This window comes from Anas acuta, chromosome 1 (assembly GCF_963932015.1).
Source record: "Anas acuta chromosome 1, bAnaAcu1.1, whole genome shotgun sequence".
In the NCBI taxonomy this organism is placed as follows: domain Eukaryota; kingdom Metazoa; phylum Chordata; class Aves; order Anseriformes; family Anatidae; genus Anas; species Anas acuta.
This window is the reverse complement of record NC_088979.1, coordinates 82,820,422-82,847,533: the sequence shown is the minus strand read 5'-3', so window position 1 is coordinate 82,847,533 and position 27,112 is coordinate 82,820,422. Positions and strand designations below refer to the sequence as shown.

The following is a 27,112-nucleotide window of genomic DNA, read 5'->3' as shown; positions in this document are numbered from 1 at the left end:
AGCTGGAACTCAGATGCATCCACACGGATGGCAACTGAGGAACTGAAAAACCCTGGAGAATAGGCAGAAGGTTCTGGTGCACCTGACATAAGAACATCTGACAAGGACACAGCCTTGTGGGCATCTGTCAGACCCTGGGGTGTGGAAATGCAGCCACTGGTGCTCGTAAGCCCCTGCCCAGTCTGTCTCATCACAGCAAACTGGGAACTGTGCTCCAGAGCACAGGTGGGTTTGCTGCTTCCTAACAGCACCAGTGCAAATACCTCAGGTGAGGCCAGCATCTTCACTCAACTGTGAAATAATTAGTACATTGCCTATGTGCTATTAACTTTCATGTTGTAGTTTGCTCCTTGTTATGGTTGTTGTGTTTAGCCTGGTAGGAAAGAAACAGGAAGCTAATTTTGGAGGTTCTTGTAAGACCTAGCTGCAGTTATGGTTGTGAGTTGTAGAGTTTCTTACTGTGCTGTGATGACTACTTACAACTCAGCCATGAACAAATGCATGAATGCATGAATGAATGAATGACACAGACCTTCGTCAGGTTTCCTGGCCATGAGGTCTGAACTCTGAGCTCCATACACACATCCAAAGATAATAAAAGCTCCAGTTATCCACTCCCTCTTTTACTGTGTTCCCTTTGCTGAATTGAGACACTGCGAAACTTCAACCTATGTAAGATCAAATTCATGTTGCAATCTGCTTCCAGCCTGTAAATTCCAATGACTGTAGGAGATGCTTTGTAACCAGAGTGCCTCATCCTGCTAGCTCACCTCTGCAATTTCAAAGGACCACTCTGGAAAGTAAGGTGGCAAGACTGTAACTCCAGCTTGCAAAAAGTGGGGGCCGGTTTCATGGTTAAACCTGCTTGCACTTACGCAATCAGGGAGGATTTCCTAATTTTGCAGCTGGTGTAAATTTACCCTTCTGGCTGTACTGCGATAGTATCTTATTTGTTATTTTCAGTACATATTGATCTAATAAATCCAATGAATGGGATGGAACAGTTTTATTGTTTCAATACTTAAAACACTGTAGGATTCTAATTTCTCATGGTAAATTTGGGAGGGGATCGTAGCTGTGCTCTAGGCTTTCTAAAAAGCTTTGGAGATTGTGGATGCAATATTAATAGTTTATTATCGTGTTGTTGAATGTGGAAAAGGGATGGTCAGTCTGCAGGAATTATCATTTTGTTATTTTGTGTTTTGTTTTTTTGTTGTTGTTGTTCTGGCTCACAACAGAAGGCCCTCAGATTTAAATATTGAAAAGAGAGGTAGTCATAGCCAGCAAGACTGATTGTTTTAGTGACGCTGAACAGTGCACAACACCATATGATATCGATGCAGTAGCAGCAGAACATACTGATGTGTACCATGAAGGCACTGTGGCACTGCAGCCTCTGTTACCTCTTCACTCACCATACATGCCTGAACTGCCTGTCCCTGGGTTCATAATCTGGAAATAGTCATGCAAGCTCACTGTTCTGGTATATCTAAGACATGAAGTAATGCTGCAGGGCCACCCTGGAAGTAGGTCAAGCCCATGCAACTGTCTGGAGGACCTGTACTGTAGACAAAAAGTTGGCTTTTTGGCACTATGTCTTCTAAAGATGCTTACAGCATAGTTAGGTAACACAACAGAAGAAATACCCGTCTTTACCACATCCAAACACTATTTACCACATCCCTACACTATTAACACCAGGGGTGAATTAGTTTCCGTATCTCCCACAGGAATTAAAAGCGATCCATTGCTGCTGCTGTTGGAGACAGGATGCTGGCTGATGTGGATCTCTGCCTGGTGTGATGCTGCCATTCTTAGGGTTTTATGATCGATATAGCATGATATGGTACAGCATGACATGGCATGGCACAACAGTTTACTGAATTACGTGAATCAAATTAGGAAATCCAGATGGTTTTGCTTCTCCAAAAGAAAACCTTTCAAAATTATTAAAATCAAATCTCTGATTAATAAAAGCAATATCATGGGTTGTTGATGTTGTCTGTCTGGGTATTTGGGTTTTTGGGTTGTGGGTTTTTCTGTTTGTTTGTTTGGTTGGTTGGTTTTTTGATGGTTACATTTTCACAGAACATTCCATTTACATTTATTCTGCAATTTCCTGGAGAAAATGACATTGATAGACAACAGAAATGATGTCTTCTGGAATTTTATAATACTAAAATTACAATGCAGATTCTCTGTAGTGGTAAATCAAATCAATTTACTTCAATTGACTAGTCTACCAAGCTTGAGAGGCTAGCTCTACGTCTAGTTTGTAAGGAAGTGAAGAACATCTTTGTTCAGCACAGCAGTCTCAGACTGCTCATAATACTCAAGCACTGACATCTCTATATAAGCATTTTCTGTAAGTACCATTGCCAATTCTGATTTTCCAGGTGAAGGCAGACACCTCGCTAAAATGCTAAAATCATTTATTACATATCTTGAAGGAGAGAGTTTGTTGGCATCCTCCTGTGCAGGGAGACATGCTCTGATCCCAAAGTATTCCATCCATGGCATAGATGAAACACCACCTGCTTTGAAGTTTGGAAGACTATATAATTTTTAATTTATGCAGATTACCATCTTCTCTGGCACAGGAGCAGCACAGGAAAAAAAAAAAAAAAAAAAAAAAAAAACAAGAAGCAAAAAGCTTTGTAACTGTTTCACAGCAGGTATAACTACATCTCATTTATGTCAGACAGCTAATAATGTAGTTTTTCTTCCACATATACAACTCCTCCCAGGAGCTGTGCAATGACTTAATTTCTATGGCCTTAAATGGAAGGATTGTCTGCAGTCAACACACTAATGCTACCAAATCAGAAATATTAAAAAAATCCAGAAGATCTGATAAAACCCATCTGGTAATTCTGATGTGTACATCAGACCGGAAACCTACAAATAAGAGAGAAACCCACCAGTCAACAGCTAATTCATTTGCTGACCTGAAGCTGGTGGAACTCCATCAGCAGCAGTGCCCCCCAGACACACCAGAACAGGCAGGGACATCCTCAGGGAAAATGGGCTCTGGTGCTCACATCACCATGTCAGAGGCCTCCTGATGCCCTTGAGTTGCCATCCAAGTGGTGGTAGGTCCCAAGAGAAAAATGAAAATCCTGTCATTCTCAGCAGTTTTTACAATGGGCAGGGGGCCAATGTGAAAAAGGGACAGAGAAAATAAAAGAATAAAAAAAAAAAAAAAAAAAAAAAGTGGTGGGGGATAAAAAATCCCTTCAGCCCTTTGCAGGAAACTCTGGCTGAAGCCAGCATCATGCTCCACCCATATGAAGAAGTGGGGGTCCGGCAGGTCATCTGGGAGCAAGGTCCCCCAAAAAACAAACCTCCCAGCTTCAGCTTTTATGCCTCCCCAGAGACATGCAGTAGGGCACCACCACTCACAACACAATGGGGCTATTTTGGCATCTGGGAACTGAAATCACATGTGAGAAGGAAAAAATGCAAGGAGTTGGGCAGAGAAGCTTCAACTTGAGGCAGGCAGTGATGGACCCTCTCAGGAGGTCACCCATCCCGCAGCTACAGAAAGGAGGTGAGGAAGGAGCCTCCTCCTAACACATGTGAGATGCCCACACCATCCAGACACCTGTCCAGCACCAAATGCTGGGAATCAGAAGGCAAATGCCTTCAGGGAGTCTATGGGGTCTTGAGGTTTTGAAACACTGAGTCATATATATAGGTCTGCAAAGGTCAATGTAGGGTTGGAAGCTTTGGGGAATCACTGCGTGACTTTTTAAGTCTTGGTTCATGTGTGCTTTGGATTAAACACAAATATGGTGTAAGTAGGGTTTTTTTTTTTCCTCCTTTGCCACATAACTGCAGAGGCTGTACACTCAGATCAAGGCAATGTACAGTTCTCATTTAGATTCAAGAACAGTGCCAGTAACTGTTAACAAGTGTTACTCAGCAAATTCTTCTCTTTTTTTGTTTGCTTTCCAGATGGAGTCTGTGTTTCAGATCTTTTCTTGATGGGGAAAACCAACCTATCTACTGTTCTTTTCTCATTTTTTTCTCCCCTCAATAGTGAAACACAACCTTCATACAAGGCTCTCAAAGGAATGTAAAGTTTTCTTGGTTTTCAAAGAGAATCAAAGTAATTTTTTTTGTGTTAAGAGTTTGTTCTGACATTAAACGTGATTAAATGTCATCTTCTGTTTGCCTGCTATGTCCTTATAAATTAAGTTATCAAAATGGTGTTCTGAAAATTTAGTTTTAAGTAATCCCAACCTGTTTTATTTCCTTTGCCCCATTACTTACTTTATATTAAATTTTGAAAATTGTTTTTAGAACTTCCTGGAACAGGAACAAAAATGATTCATCTCACTGCTGGATGGAGGAGAAAAGTGTTTGGTAGGAAAAGAGGTGGGGGGAGATAGGAAGAGCAAACAAGGGAAAAAATGTATTTACTGAATCTCTAACTTTCAAGTGTCCAACCTACAACTGGTGTTGCCAGCCTGGCCTGACAGTTCTACATTTTCTTTTGACATTTGAAGATTAAGGGAATCATATTTATATGCAATAGTACCAGCAGGCAGTCAACTCTGGTCTCTCCCCACCTCTTTGGGACCTGTCGCTGAAGTGATACCATGGAAACTGCATTGCAGAAATGGCAGGGAACATGCACCCATACCAGAGACCAGTTATTAACTGATCTCCTGATTTAAGGCGATATTGAAATCATCCCCAGTCCTGCTTCTCTTCTATACTGAGTGGTTGCAGATAGACATTTCCTTTTAACTCTATGTTTGTGTTTTATTTCTCCCTTAAAATTTTGGTAAGGACATAAGTAAGGATATCACTTAATGGCTGCTATTTATTTTATAAAGTAAACATGAAACAATTGACCGTAAGTTTCAAGTTCATAGTGCTTTACTGGGGTTTGATTCGAAAACCACTAAAAATCTACTTAAAGGTACTTCACTTTCTAAAGGTTTCTGAAATGTATCCAAAACTGAGTTGGAAAAGTAACATGTCGACATTGCCTTTATTTATCATTTACCTTTTGATCCTGTGTCTTGTGGCTATAAGTTCATTTAAGCTACATGACTTGTTGGTAGGTAAGATCAACCTTAACGCTTTCTCTTCACTGGAAATACCTACCCTAGGTGGCAAATGGAAATAGACACATGATAGGCTTCAAAGGAAGGAGGATTGGGAGGGAAGGAGGGAGGGAGAGAAGAAGGAAGGGAGGGAGGGAAGAAAGGAGAGAGAGAGGGAGGGAGGGAAGATGGAAGGAAGGAAGAGAAACAAAGAGAGAAAGAGGAAAAGAGAGAAAGAGAGAGAAAAGAGAAAGAAAGGAAAGAAAGGAAAGAAAGGAAAGAAAGGAAAGAAAGGAAAGAAAGGAAAGAAAGGAAAGAAAGGAAGAAAAGAAAGAAAGAAAGAAAGAAAGAAAGAAAGAAAGAAAGAAAGAAAGAAAGAAAGAAAGAAAGAAAGAAAGAAAGAAAGAAAGAAAGAAAGAAAGAAAGAAAGAAAGAAAGAAAGAAAGAAAGAAAGAAAGAAAGAAAGAGGAAGGAAAAGGAAGGAAAAAGAGGAATGGCATGAAGGAAAATGAAGGTTTTTTATAACCTTGATTTAACATCCAGTCTGATCCAAACCTGTTTTTCAGAATATGTTTCCTTGGGGGCTTATAATGAGACTACTACAGAGAAACCAGCGTGATCTGACACAGCATAAACTGTTCAGCAGCCTGCTGAAAACACAAATAGCTCACAATGACAGGAAAATCAAACTGTAACTGCCTGGAATGTGATATTATAAAATGTGAGATTATAAAATATCAAGATCCAAATTAAAATTCAATATATTTGTTGAAGTTGTCAGCAAAGCCATACGGACTATTGGAAAATGCTCAGTGCATTCCGTACAGTTGCTAACAGCAGCCTTTGGACAAGGAAAGAAGTTGCAAGTTTAAAAAAAAAAAAAAAAAAAAAAAGTCTTCTGATGTCAATCCAAAGTATTCCAAAAATGGAAAATGTAATGGGAAGCAAGTAGTGAAAAGCCATCTCTGGAGGGGGGTTGGGGTGAACAAAGGCAACTGTAGCCTCTTACAATGATGCCTCAAAGGCAAAGACAACTTACCCTTAAACAGAGGGGTTTTCCGGAGGTACTTTCCTGTGTAACCATGACCTTGCAAAATCTGTGGTACGTAGAGATTGCAGTATTTAAAGGAATTTGCTATCAGAAACTGCTATCAGATTAGGTAATGTCTTATGTACAAAGTTAAATGTCAAAGAGAGAACTAGCCAGCCTGCTAGGCTAGCCATTAGAGTTAGTGAAGATAGCTAACAGTACTAAGGTATCCCTATCCAGGAAAGCAGTTAAACAAATATTTAGATTGAGCATACAACTTCAGCATTCACTTAAACGATTTAATACACTGAGACCAGATTAATGAAATTCAACTGCTATTCATCCTGCAGCACAAAAGCGTGCTCTATACTGTAGATATGAAAGCATATAAGATAAAAGGAAAGATGAAATAAAAAAAGAGGTGCTACTTACCTGTGCTATACATTTTGTCTTTTTTATGGAGCCATTTGTAATCATTCCTAAGCATGGTTTGCATTAAGGCTGGATCACAAATGACACCTACCATGCAGCTGTTTACATCTGGCTCACAGGTGTTGGAGTGGTGCTTGCCAGGAGCAGATGGACGCCTTAGACGGACCTCTCAGAGCCGAGATGCAGAGCCAAAAAGGAGGAAGGGGAGCGAGTCTGTTCCCTACTGCTGTTACCTCCCCATTAAGCCTCCTCTTATGAAATGCCAGTCAAGTTGAACAGAAATACTGGATGGAAAGCTCTCCTGATTTTCCTCTTAGGTACTGAAAAGTGCAGTAGTGAATCTAGTGAATACACCCAGACAGGGCAACTCAACTAGGAGAAAAATAAAAATAAAAATAAAAAATAGAGAGAGAATGGACATTATTGTATGGTAATTCAGGTAAAGCTGCCAGCAACAGGAGTTCAAAGCACAGCCTGTGGCTGCCCTGGGATTGCAGTCAGCTGTCCTGACCCAGTCTCCTGCCCCAAGGGCCAGAATTGGGCCAAAAAGCTGCCAAACACTCCCTGGTGCCTGGCAATACGACTCATACACACCCCAAGGAGCCCTCCACATGGCAAGTCCACATAGCCCCCCGGTGCTTCCTTCTCTAGCTGCTCTCCTTTTGCTTCACACTCTGTACGCTCTATTTTTTTTTAGTGTATGTTGCTGTTCTCCAAGTTACCCTAAGGTTTCAGTGAGGAAGCAGGAGCCTCCCAGTGCATCCAGCATGTGCTAAAAACCCTCCTGTATCACAAAGAGTTTAGTGCTTTGGCTCCCCACAGGCAGATCAGCTAGCCCTGCTTTTGAAAGCCCATTTGCTGCACCTAAGAGGCCAGATGCTAGATCTGACACCAGGCAAACTTACCCAAACCTGTCTGGAGGGCAAGTCTTTTGCCTGCCCAATAATGTATTGTTGGTGAAAAATATAGGCTGGTGAAAAATATGAGCTGCAAGGAGTATGCGCTGCAACATCTTGCCTGCATTCATCCCACCCATCTTAGCAGAGAAACAGAGAAGTGGTGGGGCAGGAGGACCCAGGGAAGCTGAGGGGCAGGAGGAGCGGGCAGGAATTCGCCCCCTCTGCTGCCAGCCTGGCACTTTCAGAGCCAAGCACGCCGGGGCTTTGGCGCAGGAGTTTTGTCAGAGAGGAACGATGCAGCAGACACGGGCCTAACAAAGAGGCCTTTGTGAGCACGACTGGCCTGTATTACAGGATAAGGCCTTCTTTTCAGACTTGCTGCCTGGAATACTGAAGGAGGGCAAACAGCTTCCTGAGTCAGGAGATTGTGCCTGAAAAATCTCCACGCTTTCCCCTAGCTCCCTGTCTGCGCAGCTCCTCAGCCCTACAGCAACTGCTTCTTCCTCCACAGGACAGCTGGAGCAAAAAGAGGGGGAAACGCAGAAGGCCAGGCAGACACTGAGGATGCTGCTGTTTGCATGTGTAGCACCCACAGCCCAGAGCCTGGCTTCTGCAAGAGGCTGGTCTGCTGCCCTGTTGTGAAGTTTGAGGAGCCCTGTGGCTCATAAAGCCCTCGCTGACACAACGATTCAGTGCCTTTGCTCCCCAGAGCCAACCAAATAAAAAGCAACCCCAAACGTTGGCAGATCTGCTGCTTCCAGCTTGCCTGGAGAACTATCACAAAGCAGAGAAACTATTCTCAGCCCTTCTTCACACAGAAATCAAGGGATTTTTCCATGGGCTGTGTAACTTAAAATACCCCAAATTGGCACCATTTGTGCTACTACAGTCGGGTACCGCATGCACAGCAACACCCCCAGCAAGAGCATTGCAGCCTGTCTTAAAAACCTACAATACAAAATGTGGATTCCCAACCCGAATATACCACCAAAGTCACCCATTTCACTCCTGTTCAGGCCATAGGAACCTAGTTTACCCTAAACTACACCAACTGCTTCATAACCAACTTCACAGGAGATTTTTTCTCTTCATATAACCATGTCTCCATGCCTGTGCTTTAACCAACATTGGGAAACCACATGTTCACCATCTGGAGTGGAAGCCTGTACTCTGTTACCAACTCCCATCACAAATCCAGTAATCAGCAATGCCATCAAGCTGTCTTTGAAATATTCTCACACCCCTAGCAGCTTCATGGGCAGTATCATCCCGGCAGTGACACGCTGAGTCTCCCATGTACAGACATGCCTGCAGATCAGCCCTTGTTATCTCTGCCGAGCTGGCAAGCACTCAAAACCTTACTGGTTGCTGGGCCTTGCAGCAGGCTCTCAGATCCTTCTGGTCACTTGGAGGAGAGTGCTCAAGACACTTGGTTCATTAACATGAAACCAGGCTTTGCTTATCAGGGAAACTAATCTTGCCTTACCTTGAGGGAGCAACCAGCAGCTTACCTTAATGCAATAAATAAATAAATGAATAAATAAAACAAAACAAAACAAAAAACAATCAACTGACTCTACCCTTCAGTTTTCACATACTAAGCTCTAATGACATCCACATGGAAAATAAGCGAGCAACTACAACCAGCATTCAAAGACCGTGTGTTTTGAAAGAAACCTTGCCCAGCAACTGACTCCCTAACTTTTAAATAACTCCCAGCCTCAAAGAACTCACGGTCAGAAGTGAAACAACCTGAGCCTACCCCTGACAGAAAGCAACAAGCAGAAAACCTGTGAGCCCACCTCCAAAGCCACTGCCACAACTGCTCCTCAAGCAGCCCTGCTGCCATCCGGGGAAAATTCTTCTGTAATAAATAAATAAATAAATAAATAAATAAATAAATAAAGTTAAGGACTTAAAAGAGACGCTCTTTTTAAGGTCTATTTTCATCTTCCTTCTATCTCACTGAATCATGGTATCTCACAAACCTTGCATGTGCCTTGAGCCCTTCACACCATGACCTGTCACGGTGTGCATTGCTCTGGTGTTCTGCACACTATAGGAGGAACGTGCCACATGTGCACTGTGCTGGGCCATGAGGAAAAGAGTTAAGGTCCACCTTGTGTCCTGGACTCACTGGAAATCTTCCATTTCTCAGTGCATTCAGTGAGCAGCACATGAACAGCAGCTTCTTGCCCCACCAATGCCTGACCCCATTTTGATGCTTCTATGCTCTATTGCTCTGTGCTGCACTCGAAGTGCACCAGCACCAGCCCCAAGCTTGTGCCAGGAAGATGGTAATCCTGCATAGCTGAGGGCATGCTTGCTACCCCTAGGGATGGTCTTGGCTGCAGTAGCAGCTTTCCTGAAATGCACGTGAGACGTGGTGCTCTAGTTACTTTCAGGAATGTGCCTCTACCAAAGATTAAGTAAAGTAAATGTTATCTGTTATGATATCTGTTTTCGTGTTTGCATATGCATACCTGCCTCTAGCCCTGTCCAATGCTCAGTCCTGCCAACTGCTTCTAGTTATTAGAGAGCATCTTAGCTTTACAGGGTCACCCTCCACTTTTCAAGAGCCTTTTCTGTAGAGGACGCTTACATCTGCCTGTTCACATTCCCTCCCTAAACTCACAAATACCATATATAGAGCTACAGTTCCCTACAAATGTACTTCAGAAACCATCCTTGCATCATAAAGAAGTAATTCAAACATAAAAGGTCACATTAAAAAAAAATAATATGTATCGTAATACCTGCATTATAAACTCCTGCAAGACTTCCCTGGGTGCCCTAGTGAACTAAGAGTGTCCAGCTTTTTTTTTCTCTGTGGGATTTCGGTGAATTATTTTTGTAGAGCTTTCATTCATACTTTCTTTGAGCTGTCTCTTCTCAGCCATAATAACACAACTTAGCATTGCTTTAGCATGTCATTTTTTGCTAAATTTCCAAGCTACTGGAAATTTACAAGCCACTAATTCTCATGGCTGCTACTGGTGGCATCTGCAGAATGGTGCTGCTCTGGAGTTCAGCCCATGGTTTTTATTGAATCCAATGGTGTTGATTTTTAAGGGGCCTCTTGCTCCACCCAAAACTTGCAGTCGTGCTATTTCCTGGGCTTCCGCATCTGTAAAAACTCTTGTTGGCCCTAAGGGAAGAAAGAGTCCAGTTCGTCACACTTGGGGAAGTGGGGATGTCCAAAGTGGTTTTCTTGCCAGCCCATGCAAGGGAGGATGGTGTGCTCATGGATCCATGGTGAGGATCTTTCTCTTTGATCTTGTCATCAGAAAATACTAACAAGTTTTATTGTATAATGTACACTGCAATGTATACTGTAATTCTGAACCTAATAGATTTCTCCTGACAGCAAAGACAAGCTCTAAGCCTTGAAGGAGACAGCTGCATCCAGTAGATTAAAGTAGAAGAAACCCTGTCCGACTTCTTCTGGGCAAAAGCAAGCTCATAACAATCCTCAGTATTGTAAGTCCCTCCACACATATAACTAGTTTTGGGTAATTGGGTCCTTGACACTCTTTTGGTTTATGCCAACAGAGGGTTCAACCCAGACAGCGCCGGTAATTGTAAAAAACACAGGCAGCTCTTAAAACTAGCTGTTGATGGGTTGCTTGGGCATTTCTGAGAAGGACTAAGACCCAACTCCCCTGCAACCTCTGAAAGCCACAGGACAGCTGCACCGTGCAGGCCCGCAGACAGATTTGCACATCACAGCATGGAGCTCTGAGAAAACTCGCCCAATGCTTTTTGCACAGGAGGTGTTTGACAGTGCTCAGGGCAGGTCATTGTGGGCAATGCTGAATGAAATTGTCTGCCATTGTTTCCTGTGGAAAAGGCAGGCGAGGGGACACAAAGTGCCTCAGTTTCCAGGCTGGGGCAGCAGCTACATTTCACTACTGCCCAGACAAGTTACTCATGCAAAAATAACGAGACTGTCACCTTCTGAATATTTATAAACTCCACGTGTCATGATCCAGATGAGTGCTAAGTGTGGAGCCCTGCAAATATGCAGCTTAACAAGTGTGCAAAAGCATTTGTTGGTCCCATTACCAAGCTAGCAATTTTGACAGCAGCCCAAGAAACGGTGCTTCAGGGTAAATTATTAAAAATGTGGTCCTGAACTTTTTCAGTAGCACCTGTAGCTGGGCATTTTCAAAATGAGTTGCAGGTGCATATAAGAAAGTTTGAATTTCTCGTTATCTGCCTTGGGTGAAATTCAGGTATGGGGCAGCCCTGGGAGACAGTGGTGGCAGTCGCAGAGGACGAGCAGGCTCAGCACAGGAGCAGAGAGTTTGCTCCCATTCCCTTCCACCCCGTCAACCAGACCATCTTAATTTCTGGATGCTGCATGTCAAGACCAGCATGGAGGAGGGGATGAAACTCTTTCTCAGGAAAAAGTTTGCTTAATGAGCCATAAGTAGAAGATTTGTACCTGCTAGGACTTCAAGGAAAAAAAAAAAAAAGAAAAGGTGGATCTTGCAAGCTGTCACTGTACAAGCAGTGAGTCACAGAGCTGTGAGAAACCTTTTCTGAGCAGTCCCAGTCATGCTGGGCATTGCCAGGCCAGGCACACTCGCTGCTCTGCAGCTCAGAAAAGAAAGGATCCCAGTTTGTGAGAGAGGAGCCATGGGCAGGGTGCCAGCCCCCCGGTTCCTGGATGCTGAGATGGGTAAAGGCTGCTCCCTGGGGAAAGGCTGGGCCTGAAGAGTGAATCCAGAGTGGACAGGGAGATTTAACCCTTCCAGGGTTTCTCCTGCAGGGAGCTGTAGGGACAGAGAGCACATCCAGGGAAAGAGCAAAGCTCACCCAGCTGACAAAGCCTGGCATGCAGGAGCTGATGAAGCTCGCATTTTTCAGCCTTTGCCAGCTCAAGTCTTTATCCAGTAACTTCATAGCAGTCAGGCACCAATTTAATAATTTGCAGAGTGGTGCCAAATGAAAGACACAAGAGAAACTGCACTATTCCCAGGCATTTAAACAAAGCACCTACCAAAACTCATATGGCAGCATTGCGGTCTCCATAATTCTTACACAACAGTATGGCCAACACTGTCCAATATTACTTAAGTCAAAAGCAATGCATTATGTTGAAAAAAATTTAAGATCCAGCCTGTGTAGTGCTGCCAGTTTGTTTTTCCTCAGCAACTAAACGCAAGTGGTGCTGAACTTTAGATGTTAATTTTTGTCTGTTTTCCCCTGCTAGTTTGTTTGTTTCTGGGATGTGTATGGGCATGCTTTGATCTGCTTCTTTCTTTAATCCATTCACAGACCACCCGTCTTCTGCCTTACAGACCACCACAATGTGTGTACTATGGCCTGAAAAGCCCTCTCCTTTTCCTTCCAAAGCTTTACCTTTACAAAATGCCAGGCGTTAAACTAATGCTTTATGCTGAGAAAGATTATCTGTCATATACTAAGAAACTGCCTAGCAGGATACCTCTAACTGGTGCAATGACGGAAACATAAAGGAAAACAGAGGGGCAGAAAATGTTGCTTACTTCAGAGAAAATGCAAAAGAAACATTTTCTCAAATTGTGAATGTTTTGTAGCAACTTTATGCAAGCAGGAGGGGACTGGTGCAGTCTCAGAAGATTGTACTGTGGTTTATTAAGAGTATGGAAAGAAATGTACAAGAAAAAAAGGAACATTCTCACTGGTCAGTTGGTTGGGTCCTGATAAGGAGCACGAGCCTCACACAGACACTGCAGCTATTAAGAAGTAACATGGATAAGAGTTGATGCCAGATCCCTTGTCACATCCTACAATTTATCTAGCCCCCTCAGGCTTGCCCAGGTTCCTGACCTTCATCTCTGCTGGTCCCTGATGCACTCACACCATCTTTCCACACTGCAAAAAGTCTGCTCAGGGGTAGTCCATCCATTATGGATGATATATTCCTTCCTGCGCTGTGCCTAAGAGCCTCAGCGTTCACTGCTCAGGAAAGCTCGATACATGACCCCGTGCCCTTCTGTGACTACCCATTAAAGCACTTATCCTTCAAATGAAATTATAAAGTTATGTGGCTCCAAAAATAGGCAGCGTGATCTAGCTTCGAGCTGTGAAGCTTAAAGCATCATCTGAGCAAACAGCAAGCAGCCTGCTCTTCTCTATCAGCATGAAAAGACAATGCCCAGGGTGGAAGCATACGCAGAGCAACTTGGCCCAGAGGTGCCCATGCTGCACTTCTCTTTGAAAAGTAGATGATTCTGTTTTGAGTGTTGCTAACACAGCAAATTTGAGAAGAAGGAAGTAACAACATGTTGTTTCATCCCTTTTTTTATGTTGCTGATAGAACAGATTTTCAAATTACTATAGCAACTGGCTCAAACAATGCTCTGGAACTTGTGGGTATTTATCCCATAATCTAACAGCACTGTGTTGACTGTGCTACTCAGCAAGGTGAAGACATTAAATCAGGACTTTATTCGTTTAACATACGGTCCCCAGAAAAGAGATTTTCTCTTGTGCTTTGTACTATGCTCTACAGTTAAGTGCACTGACAGTACGATTCATAAAGAAAGGCATTAGTTACCCGTGAGTAAACCCCAAAGCCTAGGTGTGGATTTAAAATTTATGGAAATAAAATTATAGACATAAAAACAAGGTTGCATAGATCCAGATGAGTGTTAACAAGTGTGAAGGCCTGCAGGAGTAATGTGCTATTTTACTATTATTATAACATATGTTTATCTTTAAAGAAGGTGGCTGTAAAAGGTATCGCATGGGACTTTAAGTCAGGTGGGTAGGTGCAAGTAGCCCTGGATTAGGTGTCTGGGGGACCAGGCAAAGATCAAGGAAATTACGTCATTCCCAAATTCTGAAAACTCAGCAGTGAATCTCAAGGGGGCTTGGGAGAATTCCACCAGAAGACATTTTAGGAGAGGTGAAGAGGAGGAGGCTGCACTGTGTGGTTTTTATACTTTGGAGGAGCTAGCTCTCTATGACATGTCTCACAAACATGGCAAGAGACAGCAGTCCTTCTGGCCAGGACAGGCATTGTTCCCTTCTGAATCAGTGTCCGGAGATCCTCCTGCTGTTGGACAAATTCAGCTCCCGTAATTAAACAGCAGATTTTGGTTTATTTGCAGCAGCCTTTCTTCCCGTGACACCATGCTTACTGTGTGCTGGAGTTCAAATAAAATTGATTAAATTAAAAAAACCTGACCTGAAATCAAGAGGATGAGACTCAGTGAGAGGCACGTTGAGCACAACATTTGGGAAGGAGAGCGCTGATACACATCAGACGGACAAGCTGGCAAGACAGACAGCGCTGCTGTGCAAAGCGATCTGGGGCTTGGAGCAAACCAGGGAGCGAGTATGAATCAACAATGTGATACTGTTGTAAAAAAGGCAAATGTCATTCTGGGACATATCAGCCGGCCCTGTAAACAATCGCTCCGCTCTGCTCAGCATCGATGGGGCCGAAGCAGCCGCGCTGCGCCCAGGGCTTGGCACCAGGCCTCGCAGGGGAGCGCGCACCGAGGAGGGGCGAGAGGAACCGCAAGGGACTGACACACATGATTTATGAGGAAAAGCTGAAGGAATAATTTGTTTAGGCTAGAAAAAGAGTTCCGCCATAAATGCTCGGCAGAACAATATTAAATGCTGAAATTCACGAGCTTGCTGGCACGGGGCGGATATGCTGGGGAGCGCTGAGAGGATTCAAGCACTGAAATGAGGAGCTGGTCCAACACGCCTGGAAGCCAGCAGGCTGCCAGGGGTGATCCAGATACACTCGGGCTTACTTCAGAGCCTGGAATAACCCTGATGGCCTTCCGGGCTGCCCCCAGTGTTTAAGGCCCTGCGTGTCCCACTCTTTCCTTGACTGAGATCCAAATGTATCAGAGCCACCAGCTTCCATCAAACCACTGCTCTGAGCTCGTGTCACCAGTGGAAGGAGCAAAAGGTGCTGTGCATTGTGCCGTGCCATGTGCTTCCACGCGTGACGCTTGCTGGCAGCACTAAGGGTGCTGTCGGAGCGGGCTTTGGTCATGCAGAGTAGGAAGGAGAGGACCCAGCTGTCTGTCCAGTACTCTGGGGGGCCGAGTAGGCGTGGAGCAGACGTAGTGTACCATAAAACAAAACCCAAATGAGCAAAACATCAACAGCAACAAAGACAGAAAATCACTTCTGGCTGTAGGGAAGTCTGCGGATGGGTTAGCACTACAAAAAGAGTGAATCCATGCAGTTGAGAAGGGTTGGGGCCAGGAGTGGGGGTGGTTGCTGATGGTGTTCAGGGCATTCTTCATACAGATGGAAACCAGTCGGGAGCGTGGGGAGAGGGGGGATTATTAACTTCCCCCACCCCAGCACTGGCTGCTATCCATAGTGGCTGGGGATGCCTCTGCTGAGTCCCACTTGTTTCAGGGGTTAGGAGGAGGAGGTGGCATAGCAGTTGCCAAAATCATGCTTGCTTGTCTTCCCTGTGCTTCACATGGGTGTGCCTCTCTGCCTGGGTCTTCTTTTTTATTTCTTTTTTTTTTTTTTTTTTTTAATTGCACATTAGTTGACAGTGAATTCTGTTTATTTTGTTGCAGCTAATAAAAAATGCATGGTGTAGTAGTATGGCTGGGTGCTGTGCTGTACAGGCTGAAATGTCCAGTGATTTGTTACTTGCACACTGCACCTTGGCTGCTTTCTTAATGTCCTTCATGCCTCCCTTACCCACACACTTCTTCCCCTTATTCTTATGGAAGAAGTATTTTGCTAAAGCACGTCAAGACTTCAGACACACTGAGAGGTGAGAGGCCACAGTCCCCAGAGATATCCAGCATACACATTACAGTGCCACAGGTCCTGCTTACAGGCACAGGGCTTCATTCCGCACAATGGTACCCATGAAATTAAGAAAACAATCCTTGCACAACACGCTGTCAGGCATGGTCCCCCTCAGCCAGGGTGAAAACAACATGCCAAAGCTGTACCTTGAGCAATTTTATGCCATGGTACTTTACTGTAAAACTGCAAAAGCTTACACTAGTAGAAACTGCCTCTCTGCAACTATTTTCTGTACCCTGTGCTCGACTGCTGGCCTGGTCACTGTCACTAGTTCTACCACTAGTGTGCCAACCACATTGCCACGCTGCCCTCCAATACCTGTCCAGCCTAAGTCAGGTGTATACGTTCCCCACCTCCGTAACGCCATTCATACCAGAATACTCAGGCTTTTCCACAAGTAAATCTGCAAAACCTAAGAGATTATTTTATCCAGGGCAGAAATGTCCTGTCCATCAATGGTCATGATTTAATGCATGTGCCTGCTATGTGTCTTCAGTTGTGCAAGGCAGCGTATTTTACCAACAATACATCCCTCTGGAACTATGTGTCCTTTCAGATCTCCTCAGAGTGTTCCCATTCCTACATGGAGAAGAAAGAAGAGAGAAATTATTTCCTGAGTGCGCTCAAAGACCTTCCCCTGCCCTCTCCCCCATGACTGCTTCCTTGCAGAGAACAGGCAGTGCACGCTACCAGGGTTTCTGAGAATGGAGGGGAAAATAAAGGGAGCATGTGATAGTACTTTCAATGTCTGCTGCTTTTCCGTGCCCTCCTCTGTGTTTGTTTCCTGGGGCTGTACACAAGCCAAGCCAAGAAAAGACTTTGAGCAACCCTCTGAAAATCCTCCTCCACTGTGTCCAGGGAGCTGGTCCTGTGGGACAATGCGGAGAAAAAAAAAAAAAGCACTATGGGCCTCCTACTCAAAGGAATGCTCTTAGCTTGAACACACGTATCCATGGATGATAGAGATGAAAAGAAAAGGCAGACAAGCATCTCAGTTATTCTAATTAGCACAAATGCTGACATTCACAAAGACCTTATCTCCATTGACTGAGATGCAACCTCAAACTCTAGGGGGGTGAGAGGGAGGGGATCCTGCACAGCTCTTTTGACAGCCCTGGCACCACCACAGTGTTCATATTCTGAGTTACGAAACATTGTCGTTGCTCCAGGCTTAGTGGGTTTGCTTTGTTGTTGCATTACAACTATTGGACTTCACAGTATGCCATGCAGAGGAAACACACAGGGCCCAATCTTCAGTGAGGTAGCAATTGAGGATCTCACCCTGTGAACTGTATTAATATGCCAGAAAGAAATGAGAAGCTGACAGATACATTCATTCCCCATTATATGAGTCTTCAGTTCCTGTACTGGCTCTCAAATGCCAGACTGTCATAGATAGGAAAGCACTGTCTCTTCAACAGTCGTATACACTGCAAATTAAAATAATAAAAAAGGGGAATGTTGCTAAGGTTGACTTGCATTTTCACATATGTTTTTGCAGAGCAAATACCTTAGAATATATGCTGCACTTAAAACATAAACATTCATAAACATTATTATGTAAAATAATATTTTATGCATTTTCAATATCTTTCTGCATAACTTCAGGATTGGATAGTAAAAGTCTGTTGAATGACATATTTCAGATAAGAGCTCATTCAGAGATGGAGGTTTTCCAACCATTAAAAACACTAGCTGATTACAGCATTCAATAACTTGTTCACTTGGGTTTTACAGCCTTCTTGGTGTTGTGAAGCTGTAGTAGGTCCCACAATTCACATAGGTGCATGGGAGATGGAGGTGACACTTCAGAGAAAAACTTTTCTGTGCCTGGAATCCCCCAAGGAGATAGCAGAGCCCAACATTTCTTTCTTAGATTAGTGCAAGATTATCCTGAAAGAATGAAAAACAGAGTTTGCTGCAAGACTGAGAGTTCTTGGTAATTTCACAACAGTTGCATGTTATTGGCGAATCTCATTTATCACGCAAATTAGAAGTGGGTAGCACATAATGCTTTCTGGCCTGACAGAAAAATGACATTTATGGCTATAGTCCTTTTCCCAGAAAATGCATATTAACAAAAACAAGAACTATCTTGTTTTACTTATTTTCTACATTGCTTGGTTGGACTGGTCAGAAAAAGAAAAAAAAAAAAAAAAAAAAAAAAACTCAATTAATGAAAAAGAACTTAAAGTCCCTGACAAAGGGAGAAAAGAGAAAAAACAAACAATCAAACAAAAAAAAAACCATCATTTAAATGTTCACATTTTTAAGATAAAATGCCATGATTTTTTGAATGAAAGCAGGGTTCCAACATTCATTTAAATATTCAAAACACTTGTTTTTAGACACAATAAGCCATTTTATTCAGATACAAATGATTTTTTTCACTCTTCTGTTCATCCAAAACACTTTGAATATTCTCATTTGGGGACAACTTGAAACAAAGTGTGTTGTGGTTCTTTCAGTACTGCCAATGAACTGAAAAAAAAAACCCTTACTAGCCAATCTCTATTTGCAGGTTCCATGCCCTGTTCTAATCCTTCAAAGCCTCTCTGTGTTTTCGAATAATTGCGGATGCTTCAGGCAGAACATACATATATATCTATCTGTAAAATTAATTCTGGCATGAAGCCTTAGTACGATGGGAAAAGCTTTTTGATTTATGACACTGAAAAACTTAGTTTTGCTTCTTCATTACCTGAAGACTAACTTAAAGAGGAATTAAGAAGGATATTTTATTTTAATCTAGGATTATCGTCTCTTTAGCTAATGGCATATAAGATCAATGTTTAAAGACGCCTTTTCTGTTTCCATCTAAAATACAAAAAACAACTAAATTAAAAAAAAAAAAAAAAAAAAAAAAAAAAAAAAAAAACCAATCCTCTTGTTGTTGTCCTAGAAGTGTTAGTGATGTCATGGACTTTTTTTATTTGTCATTTCTTACACCTTCCTTTGTAGGGTCAGATGGTTTGAGTCTTTAGTAGTTACTTTTTTGTATCTTCAAGTAGTCATTGAGGTATAGGGGAGATGATGGAAACCAAAACCAAAATTCTGTCACCTTAATGGAATACACTTTTAGTTAATATTGAGATACATCTTCAGCTGCGAAGAAATTGTGGCCCAGAGAAGCACAAACCATCTGACTAAGCATATCCTTCCTTCCCACATGTCCCTTAGTCACTCCCTGCCCTTTGTAACATCACCACTTTCCTAGCTGTCCCCAGACTGTAACATCTTCCAGGAAAGTAGGACATAAGCAATTATTTTTTTTTTTCAGCCCTGGCACTGCCAAACCACAGCTCTGTGCTGCAGCTCTTCTTGGTCTCCTACATTTGAGCTGATGCTCCAAAGAGCTTAGAAGAAACAGAAAAATGGTGGTGCAGGGCACTGTAAAAGTTGGCCACAGAGAAAAACACAATGTATAAACCAAATCACGGATGATGTCAAGAGCCTTGGAGGATGGCTTTTGTAAGTAGGGAAGGTTAAAAGAGAAATTAGGTATGACTATGTCTCACCTAACTCTTGACCCATCCAGGCCATGGACTTTCTGCAGGATATTTTGTATGCAGTAAAAGAAGGACACAAAAATGGAAGGTAGAAAATAAAGTTTTAAAGCACTGGTGCCCAGCAGCATCTGCAAGGACATCTGTATGGGACATGCATCCCACCCAGGCAGCTCTGCTGGGAGCATAGATTAATTCACTCATCTCTTTCACTAACAGATAAAGAAAAAAAGAGTGCTGAAAAACATAGTGATATTTCCTAAATGGTTATCCCGACATGGAAAATATCTGATGTGTCTGTCAGTTAATCTCAAACACACCTCACATTCCTTGAAATCGCCAGCTGAAGAAAAGGAGTAGATTAAAATGTGATTAAAACCCACACACATATGTATGTTTTGTCCAGCCATCACATTTTAATGTGATGTGTGTATATATATATATAGGTGTGTATATGTTTTATACATGTATGCATATATATATATATAAACATATTTTTCTTTATCTTTTTACAGAGATACTTTCATAGAACTTGTTTGTACTAATTCCCTACAAACTAATACTCTGTGTATTCATACTGTGGATTAACATTTTCCTTTCTCTCCATCACAATTCAATGATTGTAAGAGAAGCAAGAATGTATTTTCTTTTAATCCAGTTCTTCCTCCAGTTTGACTCCAAGGTTTACAGAACTAAATCTCCTGCATCTGTCTTCCAAGTACTTCTGCCTTGGCAACATCAGCTGCTGCATAAGAGCACAGGCTCTTCAGTGAAACGTGGTTGTGGCTCTGAATTTACTGTCTTTACTCTGTCTTTACTGTCCAAGAACCCATTTCAGCTACTACTGAAGTCAATGGAAAACGTATGGGACCTATTGGGTGAAAAAAATTTGCTTAATTTGTGTTTAAGTTTTGTGAGTTTAATCCTGGTTTTACAAAAGTCAGCAGGAAACCTCTTACTGTCTTCTGAGGGGCCAAGCTTTCTTTCGCTGTGGTTTTTCTGATGAGCAGATTGGCAGCGTCGCTCAAACCTTTCTGCCCTTCGCTAACTCCCCCCCTAGGAAAAGTCCTCCGCGTGCCCTCAGAGTGCTACACAGCCAGCCAAAGACAGGGAGCTTACTTGCCATTTCTTTTGATGAGGCACAAACTCAGCTATAACTCATTTCACTGCCTCCCAGTTGTGCTGGCTGCTGGGAGGTGGCTGAAGGAACAGCCACACGGTCCCGCAGCTCAGCAGGCATGGCTCTGAACCGACATCGCCAGCATGGGGTGACTGCTGGGAGAAGAGCTGCACATTACCCTCCAGCCGGACGAACACACGAGGCAGAAAAGTTGTTCTTGATTAAAAACAAATATCGAGCATGGCAAGAAAATGAGTAAGGATAAACACATTAAGTGTGATATGTCTGAAGGCTTCCCACAGTATAAAAGCCATATGTGGGAGGCATGAGCCTAAAATTAAACTCCTAGCAGTGTGAGCTAAGGTTTTTAAAAGAGGCACCTGACATCAGAGGGGGAAAGTCTGAGTAATTGGCTCCTCTAGGGAGGCTCTCGCTAGCTTTTCCCATGATCTGCACCTTCTTTCTGCTGCTGTGCTCATCCAAACAGAAAAACACCACTGGAAGTGAGACCAGACAAGCTGACCTACGGGGCCATCCCGCCCTGCTCAGCCCAGGGCGTCCCCATATGAGATAGTAAGGCTAACACGGGCGGCCCAGGCCGAGTCATGGCCCCTCCAGCACCCTCCCAGGCCCACACAGGCTGGAGCCAGCATGAAGGCAAACGCACTAGCAGCCTCCATCTCCCATGCCCCAAGGCCCTGCACCACAAGCTGAAGTGTGAGAAAAGGGGCCTTTTTTTAGAAACAGGCAACAGATTATTTTTTTTTTTTTTTACCAGTCAATAAACCACAGCAAACAGTAACACGAGGCCTCCCTCACAAACAATGAGTGGCTGATGGCTGTCCTGGTGGCAGTCATCACGGACCATAACCTCAACGTACGCACAAGCAGAAGTGCCAAGTGGCACGTTTCTGAGGAACATAAATCTTGTACAATTTCATTCTGCTCACCAAATGGTTTTCATTTGAGGTTGTCACTTTGTGTTCACTTGGCCATGTTGCAGGCTTGGCTTCCGTGGAGTGGCTGGCACCCTTGGTGTCCTCGTCACCCACCACCCTTCACCACATATAGCCTGCTCTCCTGGCTAGATTTGCATGCCGTCCCCACGCAGATGGGGTTGGCCAAACTTTCCATCCCTAGGTCCCCAGCTCTCACACAGGCCTCCCCACAGGCTCTCTACTCATCTGTGAGCATGAGCAAGCTAGCAGAAAGCCAGCATCTCCCAAGGCTTTATGACAAAGTGCTTGCGCTGCCAGCGAAGCCACTCAAACCACATGTTTTCCAGTAACTGTGCAATCAAGCGGTCATTCCACCAGACCAAGCTCAATAACTCTGTCTTGCTTTAGATTGCAAGCTGCTCAGCTCTGATGGTTTCCTCCTGGTCTGTCTTCTTTATGGACCCTTTCAACCGTGTCTTCTCTTATCTTCACTGAGGAAAACATAAACCAGATCCAGTCAAGGTATGTTTGTGCCTAGGAAAACCTGAAGCAGTGGTTTGCAGCTACTCCACTGAGAAAAAAACAGTGGTGAGACCTCTCCCAAGGGGGCAGCTACGGCTCCCAGAAAATGAGCAGCACTTGCCAGCCTTCTGTCACAAAACCCTTTTCCAGTTGTATAACATTTTCATATTTTTGAGAGACTGTTTACACAGGGTGCACTGTACTCAGCCCATATGCCTCTCTGCTGGTTTGGTAGTCCAAGGACCAAGCTCTGCACCTCTCCTGGTGCTCAGAGGCCACGGGAAATGCACACAGCATCTCAGCCCCTGCTCTGTGACAAGTTCTTCCATCAGCTCCCACCAGCAAACAAAGTAAATTAATTTGCTAGTTAAAGCTATCAGCCACTCCGTGTCAGGCACAAGATTAATAAATGGTTGGGAAGGGGAGCTTTTCCTCTTCTCTCTCTGTGGAGGAGCTGTTTTCATCCAACTCTGCACTGCTCCAAGACAAAAGTAATTTTGGCTCTCTTTGTTTTAGCTATTTGATATAACAAACTCAAATTTCTTAGACACCCAAAGGCAAAACTATCTTTACCTCTTTGCTGGTGTTATGGCTTCATTTTCACTGCAACCTCTGCTCTGGGTGCAAGCATGTGAATCAGCAAGACACAGAAGCTGCTTTTCATTAGTCAAGTTTTTTCTAAATGAGAATCCATCTAGTATGAAATGACCTGGAGCAGTGAGAAATAACTAGCTCTGAATTTTAGAAGTGCAAGAGGTGAGATTCGACCATCATCAGTATCATTTCTGTGCAGTGCTCACACAACTGTTCATGGAAGGCTGTAATTTTTGTAAAGGATAACCAAAAAAGCCTGATGAAAGGAGTGCCAGGTTTGGCATAGTTGCTCAAAGGCTTCACTATAAACACCATGGGCCTGAAATAACCATGTGTACCCATGTTTCCTCCCAGGAGTTACACAAGATTCACACCTGAGGGTGCACCTGAATGTTAGTAACAGCCAGGAGACAGTCTTCCCAAGAGTGCCCCAAGAGTCACTCTGCAGTGTAGTGTGTTTTCAGAGCACTTTTAAATGCTAAAAATTGAACTCTTGGTGGCATGTTGTTCACCTCTATGGATTTATTTATTTATTTATTTTAAATTTCCAATGCAGGGCAAAACTTGCCTCCAGAATAAATGCTTAATCATAAGATAAGAGTATGTGGGTACTTCTGACTGGACTAAATGTTAAGTGGAAAAAGCACTAGCTGAAAGCTACACCTGTGTAAAATGGCCATGCTCTGCACTGCTTGGAGCTGGAAACCAGTGGCTCGTTACAAGGGCTTCCTTTTAGTTTATTTATTTGTTTAGAGCACAATCAAATGTTAGGGATATGCAGACAAGTCATTGTGGAGGCAAGAGTTATTTCACACACCTCCCTTAACTACATCTGCTTATAGACAATGGCCACAGCAAGGAGACTAAGGGAAAATGTTTTCCAAGATTTATCTTCTACTAAAAACAAAGAACACCATCGTGCTCCCAAAGCCAAAGGGGCATGTTTTTCACCATCTATGTTGCACGTAAAATTTTCTTATACAGGTGAATGTAACTTCCTCTATGCCAGATCATAGATAGAGCTGGGAAATAGATATAGTTACTAGAAACCTCATTCTTTAGTTTGCACTTCCCTAGGCACAGACAGCAGAAGCATGCTAAATGGCTAAGCATGTAACCAAAGCATCATAAATATCTGTTACTCACCATGACCTGCTCCAGGCCAAGAGATTAAGGAATATTTTTCAAAAGTTATCCAGAAAGTATTGTTGATTAATGAACACGTTCAAAATAATGAGCTCTCTTGGAAACACGTTAAAAAAGAAAAATAGAGATGAAATTAATCAGATTGATTTTTGCTGACGAGTTATTAACCCCACTTTGTTAAGTAGCAGTCTAACCAAAAAGGATTGTATAATCTACTTTCCTTTAATTGTCCATTTATTGTCTCTCTTTTTTTTTTTTTCCCAACTATATAGAGACTCTTTTCTCTTCATGTAGACTTCCAAGACTCCTTTTCCTTCAAAATCAATACATAAATAAATAATGGGTGTGATTTGGCTGGTGTGAGGATGACTAATTTCTGTCTAACTAACCTTTCTTGATCACAGTGGTCAGCCAAAATTTGAGCTCCAGCAGACTGTCTCAAATTAAGAAGATAACAATCCCAGTCAATTCATTGATGGTATCCCGTTTATTTACCAAATTAAGGGAAAAAAAAAAAAAAAAAGTGTACAGACCTATTCTTTTGGAGTCAGAAATAGTTAACATTGGGAAAGGAGCTCCTTGCAGGTACCCTTCACAACCTTTCTGGCCAGCAGCTGTTCCTAAAGCTCTTGGTAAGAACTGCACTACCTTTCCATCCTCATCGCCTCCTTCTAGGATGGTGTCCTGGTAGCCTCTCTCATATACTTCAGTTCACCCAGAAAAGTCCATGTATCTATGAAATTCACATTCTAGATAGCTATGGTTCCTCTGTGTGTCATAATTGATATATCCATTGTATCCTAAAGAAATGATACCATACAAAACATATCTTGCTATTTCACCAAAAAGTTGGCAGGCTTGGCTTTATGGAGATCTACAAAGTCACTTATCTAAGATATCAACAAAGACAGGGGTGTAGTTAGATGTCAGGTTAGGCAAACTGAATTTACTTAGATTTATTTTACTCATATGAATGTGCACTAAACTGCGTGTGTATACACACATGCACATCCACACCCACAAATGCACAGAACCTATATGCATACTTAAATGAACACATATATCGTGTTTTCCTACAGATACACCCATATACACCAAACAGATGAGTTCATCACTTTCTTCTTTACTATATTACCACCAGTTAGAAGTTTGTTGAAATCTGTTAAACCCAGACAAGAAGAAAATGATGGATGCTGAGCAGATGCCTATAGTTGGCAAAGAAGGTGAAGGTTTGTGAGGATGCTGCTGCCACTCAGTCTGTTTGGCGGAACAGAGAGGGTGGGAGATCATACATAGATGTGACCCATCACAGGAACATCATCTGAAAGAGAAAATTATTCTTCCAACTGAACAAGATAACCATCCACCAATAATCTTTTAACCAATACTGTCTTCTGGGGAAAGTTCTTCAATTTCCCAGTCTGAGATCTCCTGTTATGAGATAGCTACAGGGTTTTATGACCAGCAAATATAGTCCAGGATGGTAAATGCCCATGTTCCTCACTTTCCCACCATTTCATTTCTCTGTCCTAAGGAATCAGAGCATGGACAAATCCCATTGACGTAAATGCTGTGGGGTAGAAAGAATGTTTGCCACCAGGCCATGCTCTGGAATGGCAAGTATGCAAGAATTAGCATCTATAACTCTCCATAAACATTGGGGTTAATCTCTAGGGTTTACAAGACTCTTTAAATGTGTTTTAATAGGACAATATGCTTTACACAGGACCCATCCAACACTTCGCATATCAGCAAAGTTTACAAGAAGGTAAACTGAGCTGGGGTAATAGTTCAGATTTGCAGCCAGGGCTCTAATGAGAATGCCAAAGTCAAAGTAATAAATGGATTTGCAAGTATAATATCTTCCCAAATGGCCGAAGAGCATTCCAGTCTGGCAGAACAGTCAGAAGGGAAGAGCTGCGAGAATTGCATTGTTCTCTCTCAAGCTCTGAAATCTAAATAAATGGATCAAATTACTGCACATTCAGTGCAAAACGACGGGCCTGCATTCTGCCAGCCTCACTCAGCGTGGGTAGGACATCGCTCCTGGGGCAGTCTGGCTGAGGGAACCAGTGCTGCCCACAGAGTTTGATGCTGATGAGAATGAGTAAATGCTGTTAATCAAAACTGAAGACTGTAAAGAACCAAAGGAGCTCAGTGGGGTTTATACCGTGTTTCCTTCAATCAGCTACCAGGCAGCATGTTCCAGAGCTTATCAATATCCTCTCATTTACACCAGCCCTTCATTAAGCTGATAGTGGCTAAAGATTTCCTCAAGTGTATGTGGATTATGTGAAAACTGTTATCCCAAGTGAGAATTCAGGTACTATTTAAAAATAATAATAGTCATGAAAATGGAGGATACACTTTTAAAGGAGTTAGAGTAGCATCCTGGCAATCAGCAAGACAATGTTGGCACATCACGGATAAACTGAATGGACACGGCCTGTTCTACTACCCTGATACTGGAGAGAAAAAAGCATCATGAATTATTTGGACACCTAATTTCGGAAGAGAAGACTGAGGTCTGACAAACTCGCTCTTCTCCACTGATGACAACAGCAGCCTGCATACATCACCAGCTTGCACATGGGTACCTTCTAGCTACCTAAAGCCAGGTGAGATGAATACTGTCCTGGGTTTATGAGAGCCTTGAGTGACCACTTCATACAGACTCCACCTCTGGGGTCAGAGAAAGCCATCAGCCCCAAGGACAACTTGTTTCTGTTTTGCAGAATGGTGTTTAAGATGGCTGGCCTGAGCCTCACAATTATCCAACACACTCATACAAAAGGCCACATCAGACCCTGTTAGCAGTTGACCAGTTTCTTTCTAACTAACTTATTCTTTCTGTGATTTTTCACCCAAAACCAAATATCAAAGAAAATGAAGATGGAAATCTTAAGAAGTGACAGATTTCCATTAAATCAATATGAAAACCAGCCAGACTGTCCTAATAAATGTAATGAATGAATTAAGCATTCAAAGAAGAATGACATCATGTTTCACTTCTTTATCCTCATCCTAATAATCAGGGAACATTTGCCCAACCTAGGCTCTATTTCCGTGCTTCCA

The 27,112-nt window shown here is 42.9% G+C and overlaps 1 protein-coding gene across 4 annotated transcripts in view; it reads right to left on the bottom strand.

Annotated features, from left to right (window-relative positions):
• Nucleotides 1–6,856, bottom strand: part of NDP (norrin cystine knot growth factor NDP) — a 36,751-nt gene extending 29,895 nt beyond the window's left edge. For 3 of the 4 annotated variants that reach the window (XM_068685841.1, XM_068685813.1, XM_068685832.1), the window contains exon 1: nt 6,520–6,670. The gene's annotated coding sequence lies outside the window, so the exon portion shown is untranslated. Of the gene's footprint in view, nt 1–6,519 lie in introns of all 4 variants that reach the window. The other variant, XM_068685823.1, reaches the window with a different exon arrangement.
• Between the last annotated feature and the right edge of the window lie 20,256 nt (nt 6,857–27,112).